Here is a 7,274-nt window from a genome sequence, read left to right as displayed (position 1 = left end):
ACTGCATATTATTCTATTTTTTTAATTAACAGTTTTGTCGTTTATAACAGTAACTTAACAAAATTAATTGAAAAATGTTGAATGAAAAATATAAAATAAACAGTGTACCTGAACATAAACATTCTTTACTTTTTAAAATATATATTATATAAGTTTATTATAAATGCACGGTTTCAATAATTCAATGTGCCAATTTAAATTTCTAGTCACACTGAGATAGCATGTTTTCGTACTAAAACGTCGATATATACTGGTTTAAATTATGGACAAAATGAATACATATTAAAATGTGATTTATTATTAGTTTTAAAATAATTAATTATTCTGTATAATTAATTTCTGTAACTTACCCAAATATTTTTATTTATTTCATTTGATATAATCAAGTCTTCTAAGTCTTGAAGTGCTTCTAATTTTTTACAAGGCAACAAATTTTCAGGGAAAGCGATTTGCTCTTGATCATCCAAGTTTATTTGCGAGCACTTATTTATTTTAAGTATATCTTGTTTTAGTTCCTGTAACTGTACGAAAATATCGCCTAATATATTTACAATACTTTTATATTTATTTTCTGATAAATCTAAAATAATCTAAATATTAGATAGGTAAATAGTTCTATTTTCTAAATTACATTACCAGATCCATGTACTGATGATACCACAGATGTTCCTTCTAAATGTCCTTCCGCCTGGCAATCAGTCAAATAAGTCCCTTAAGGATAAAAAATATTAATCAAAACTTGTATACTCTAGATGTAGACTAGAGAATTTACAATAGTTATATTCCCATGACTACAATATTTATATTCCCATGACTTCAAAAAAGAAAAATCTGGTTTTATTGACGATCTTTTTTTTTTATCATTCTTTGTTTGGGCATTTTGTTATGTAAACCAAATTTAAAAATTAATAAACTTTTGCTCTTAAAGCATCGATTAAAGGGTGGAAACTATTTTTGTTTAAAAAAAAAATAACATCAAAAAAGGACAAAAAATAAAGATGTGGCATTACTATAACAGGGGGCAAAATACCCAAATATACTGAGAAAAAGACAATAATTTGTTCTTGTAAGATGTATACAATGTATTTACCTTTAGAAGAACCATGCTCTGACAAAATATTTGAGACAAAGGTATCAGTAAACCCATCAACAATTTCTAATTGTTCACAATTATTATTATTTAAAGAATTATTAAGCACTGGAGGTACGCATGATTTTAAAAGTAAATTTAGTTTATTGCCAATTATTTAGTTAATATTTTCCTTACGTTTAGATTTCTTTACTTTTGGTGAAACATCTTCATCTGGACTGAAGGAAGATGGAGCTTTTTTACTCCCACAGCCTCTTCCTTGATTTTCTGTTGTGTCTGTCTCATTGAGAATATATTTTTCACCTTCTTTTAAGGTATCTAAAATAATTATGACTTACGTAGGTAACTAAAAAATATGTATATATTTTAAATATTACCATAAAATTCGTCTACCCTGACAGGATGTAATGGCCATGATTTTCTTTCATCTACTAGTCTTTTAATGTGCAGTTTTGAATTTGACCCCGGAGGCCAATATAAACATGTATTGTCTTCAGCGAGCCATTTTGCCGGTACTTCCGAAACACTCAAGCGAACGATTGCATATACTTTTTCTGAAGGGCCTTCGCCTGAGGCTAAATGAAATAAACAACTAACAAACAAAAATACATTATATTACATACTAAATATTAACTGTCATTAAATGTGTGTATCAAAGGAATTACCAGTGAACTACTATCATTTAATGACAATTTCACACATTTGTTTTGTACATCACTGACACTAAGAAATATTACATCTGAAAGATCACATTCACTAACAATTAATATTCCAAATTCACTAGATTTACAGGGAACTTGGAAAAAATCTTGATAGTTGTTATAAGATCTAGCTTTTATAATTTTTATAACCGCTATTTGTCCATTTTTTAAAGTTACATAATTATCTGGATGCCTTGAAACAACTATAAAATTTTGAAAATACAATATCAGTAATATATTGCCACTTATTTTTTTCGCAGATATAAACCGGAAACGGAAAAAGACATAGCTTCAACAATTCGATTGTGACACTGTTCTAAAGGCTTGCTACCAGATTTAACACACTTTTTTAAGCGATATAAAAAGTTTTCAAATTTAAAAGCGCTAAAATTATCTAACTCGCCAACTTTTTTTACATCTTTACATAAATGGTGTAAACCATGAACATTGTAAGACATTTCTTCATAGCCATAAAATGCTCCAAATTCTTTAACAAAATATATTAAAAGTTTATTAGCGTACTCTACCCATTTGATAAAAGATTTGGAGATAACAAAATTCTTGTGGCACAAGATAAACATAAAAAGTGTTGATATTATAAAACAGGAAGCTCATCTTTCAGCACCAGTATATACCAGTATATAGTAAAAATTGTCTATATTCAGTAGCTTTCTATTTATCTACTACAGCAAGTTCTCTAGGCTTTCTAGCAAATTCTAAAGGAATATCATTTTTAAGTATTTCCAGTTTAAAAGAACACTGATTTAAATTTTTTAATCTGATCAAGTTTTCCATGTACAAGTCTTTTTTAAATTTTTTTAGTAACTCCAAGACATACCAAATGCATATTGTTAAAACACAGTTTTTCACAAATATAATTTTAATAGATTTTAGAATAAAAACAACGATCAAAATTAGATATCTCAACACCACTTCGTCTCTAGTAGTTCTCTCTCTCTGTCCGTGCTCTTCCCCGGCCCGGCCGGCGCCCCACCCGTATCATGGCCGCCAAAAGTTTATAAACAATTTTGCAAAGCCTAAACTATCTTCACAATATATATATATAATCGACTACAAATTGTGAAACCAATCCTAATTCCTCAATTTCTTCTAATATTGAACGATATTCTAAATGATGTTCTTATTGTAATCTTCTTCGAAAGGAATCGTCAGTACGAGATGTCGNAAGCGCTAAAATTATCTAACTCGCCAACTTTTTTTACATCTTTACATAAATGGAGTATACTATGAACATTGTAAGACATTTCTTCATAGCCATAAAATGCTCCAAATTCTTTAACAAAATATATTAAAAGTTTATTAGCGTACTCTACCCATTTGATAAAAGATTTGGAGATAACAAAATTCTTATAGCACAAGATAAACATAAAAAGTGTTGATATTATAAAACAGGAAGCTCATCTTTCAGCACCAGTATATACCAGTATATAGTAAAAATTGTCTATATTCAGTAGCTTTCTATTTATCTACTACAGCAAGTTCTCTAGGCTTTCTAGCAAATTCTAAAGGAATATCATTTTTAAGTATTTCCAGTTTAAAAGAACACTGATTTAAATTTTTTAATCTGATCAAGTTTTCCATGTACAAGTATTTTTTAAATTTTTTTAGTAACTCCAAGACATACCAAATGCATATTGTTAAAACACAGTTTTTCACAAATATAATTTTAATAGATTTTAGAATAAAAACAACGATCAACATTAGATATCTCAACACCACTTCGTCTCTAGTCGTTCTCTCTCTCTGTCCGTGCTCTTCCCCGGCCCGGCCGGCGCCCCACCCGTATCATGGCCGCCAAAAGTTTATAAACAATTTTGCAAAGCCTAAACTATCTTCACAATATATATATATAATCGACTACAAATTGTGAAACCAATCCTAATTCCTCAATTTCTTCTAATATTGAACGATATTCTAAATGATGTTCTTATTGTAATCTTCTTCGAAAGGAATCGTCAGTACGAGATGTCGAGAGACGTACGAGAAGTTATTTCAGGATAAATGACTTCGTAATAATCTCCTTCTTGTGTGCACTTGCCACATGTGAAATATCTTGAATGGGCTGTTTTTTTCTCTATTAGTTCAAAAAAATTTATCGGAAAAAGGCACGTATCGGTAAGTATACAGGGTGATTCACAACTTATCCAAAAAAATTTGGGAATAGATGCAGCATGGGAAATGGAATCAATATCGTAAATAAAAATTTTGTAAAATCCTTAGAGTTTCCTAGAAAAAAAATATTGAAGTTATAGTACATTCAACCACTACATAGCTGGACAACTGTAGTCTCTAGCGTCATTCGCCACGTTAACCGTAACGTAACGTAGGATGTTAACCTACTTTAATAAAAATAAAATGTCTCTCTATATTTTATTAATATGCTTGTTGCTACTTATATTTTTCATTACAATGTTGCTATTGAAACAACATCTATTTTTTTAAGTTACAGGGATATCAGTATTGTTTGCGCCATCGTATACCTCCTGCTGAGTTTCGGATTCCTCTTCTATATTTCCACTGGTTCTAAAAAATCTAATGTCATGCCAATATCTACACAATTTTTTAACAAACAAAATATTCAAAATATACAAACTTTCTCTTTTCCATTGACGAAAGAAGAAAACATCAAGAATCTGCGTATACAATTTTCTTTTCTTTGTTGCAGGATTGCCACTCTTTCCCTGATTAATATATTCTCGAACGTTATCACGAATATGTCGCCATTTGTTTTTCAAAAAACATACAAAGAAGAATTAAGCAAAAATATTAAATTCCATAATCCTCGATCATTTAGACAGCTTCATTTTGATACAAAGAAACCGTATTAATTTTTTTTAACAAAATTGGCAAGTGGTAATTAATGAAATTTGTGATTTTGTGACTTCCTTTTCAGATATTTGGCAACTGGTACCAATTTTGCTGCATTGCAACATGAATTTTATATTGCCAAAAGCACTATTGTGGCTATAGTTCGTGAAACATGTCAAATGATATGGGCTTGCTTAAACGAAACTGAAATGCCCCTACCAACAACACAGCAATGGCTAAATATAGCAGAGAATTTTACGTAAAAACCAATTTCCCAAATTGTGTAAGGTGCAGAAATTGTTTAAAAAGTTATCAAATCTTTCAAATATTTTCCAAACCGTCATAGCACAAATAAAAATTATAGCATTTCCAATGACGTTTGTGAAAAAAATTTGTCACGTATTTTATTCTGTCTAGTGTTACTCCAGTGGTTTTGTGAGAAACTGGTAAAATTTTTTGCTTCAGATTAAATCAAGTTGAAGTCGTCTATCATAAATTTTCTAAATCAATTTATTTTCCCAAATATTCCCAGAAAACTACTTTTATATTAAAAATCAAACAAAAAAACTTTATTTTCACAAAACAAAGTTCAATGAAGCCAAGGTACAGTTTTGTAAATTTACAGATCTCAACAGATTTTCAAATTGGTAACTCATAATATCAATATATTTTCATAGTTTGATTTAAATAATACAACACGAGAAAACACGTCAAGGCTAAAAAGATATAAAAAAATCCATTTAATGCCATGTTTTTATTTATTTAAATATTTCAAAAATAGTTAAATGTATGCCAAAATAATAATATAGGTAGTAAGAACAGTTATACGAGATACATTTTTAATTTTTTATATTACTACGTACGTAGTTTGTATTACAGGACAGCACATGACTAACATATGGAGTTGTATCATACAAATTTTTAAAGTTTTCAGACGATACATTAGAATAGTTAATAGAAGTAATTTCAAATGCATGTCAAATGATAAAGTAGTTTTCCTTTCTAATAAAAAGTAAACATCATCTCTCGATAAAATAATGGCAGAAATTTTTTCAAATGTAAGTAAAAAATGATTATAATGCAGCAACAAAAGATTGTTAGTAGAATATATATTCCCCTCAATTTTGACCCACTTAGTTGCAAAGTAATTTTATGTCACTTCCTTTGGATATGTAACTATAGTAGGATCGTATTCGATGCAAAGTAGAGCAAAAAGTTGTAGGTCTTTTATCAAAGGAAAATCGTGTCATCATTTTTAGGAGGCGTAAGATAAATCATTTCAAATTTAAAATGAAATTCAATGTAAAATCTGAAATACCGCTGCATACGAACTGTGTTCTGGTAGTAGCTGTAGTTGCCCAGGTGCATCGAGTGTACGAACTGGTCGGTTATACGTCAAATACTAACCTGGCGAGCTTTGCCGTCAATTAGAGAGCGCTTCCAAAAAACGAGTAAACAACAGTGGCGCGTACAGAGGTAAAATGTAGTACATATGTGGAATTTAGGAAACAAATTGGATTTATAATAATTTACATTTAAAATAAATAGTTTATCAGAATAAAGGAATTTTTGTAGAACAAGGGTGCCAGACCTGAACTGATCCCCTCGTCCCTTCATAATGTATAAAGAAATTATTCAATTTGTAAAACCCTTAAAAGCGTACTTCATTGGTTCCCTTGGCAGGCAATGATTTATTACTTTGCATCGAATATGATCCTACTATATAAAATATTGGTATTGTACTGTCAGTTTAAAAATGTTGTCTTCTTTCTCACTTTCTATTTTCCTCAGGACACCATTTTTTGCTAAAATCCTATGGCAAAATGCTAATTGATTTTTTACAGCTAAAGAATATGGATTATTCCTCCTAGAATTAACAGCATTCGCAATAGTTTTAAATTGTTTAAGACAAACCTCGTATCTAATAGAAGACACATTAGTTAAAGGTTAAATTTTCCAATAAGCCTGGATAATGCAATAAAAAATTATGCTTGGGTTTTAAAGATTCAAAGCAATTAATATAAACCGATTTAGAATCTATAATATCTAGAATATCACAAAGTAATAAATAATTTTTCCAGTGAATATTATTTTCTTCAACTAAATCCCCAATGATAAGTCCGAGGTACTTTGTTAAATTTTTAATTTCTGATATTGACATCACAATTTGTTTTTTCATTAGACGAGTTTTATTTATAGGAGGATTATTTCTTGACAAAAAATTAAAATATGTTATTCTGTTATTTAGGGTAGGTACATTAAATTGGCGAGCTGCACATTTCTTGCTTACACCCATTTCATTTACCGACTTGATAGCACTCTGCATATCTTCTTCGGAATAGGAAAAAAGACCTTTTCTTTGCTTTTGGCATTGCTGAAAAAAATTAAACAAAAATAAGTATCCTGTGGCCTATAGTAGTCATGGTCTCGCATCACAATGGTATCTAATGTACCTAGTTTACGTATAGGTGTCCCAATACTGAAAGTCAGCTATTTAGAAATGGACACCACCCATGTCCAACACTCGATCAGTTGCTGAATTACTGTTTCAGTAATGGTCACCCCCGTTAAAAATTAAATTTATGAAAATTCGCTTATTGTAATTACATATACCAAATTTTAATTTATCTTTGGTTGAAATACCCCCACAAACT

The sequence above is a fragment of the Anoplophora glabripennis genome, unplaced genomic scaffold (genome assembly GCF_000390285.2).
Source record: "Anoplophora glabripennis isolate ALB-LARVAE unplaced genomic scaffold, Agla_2.0 scaffold1261, whole genome shotgun sequence".
NCBI classification, from domain to species: domain Eukaryota; kingdom Metazoa; phylum Arthropoda; class Insecta; order Coleoptera; family Cerambycidae; genus Anoplophora; species Anoplophora glabripennis.
The sequence above is the reverse complement of the archived record's forward strand: the minus strand, read 5'-3'. Positions refer to the sequence as shown.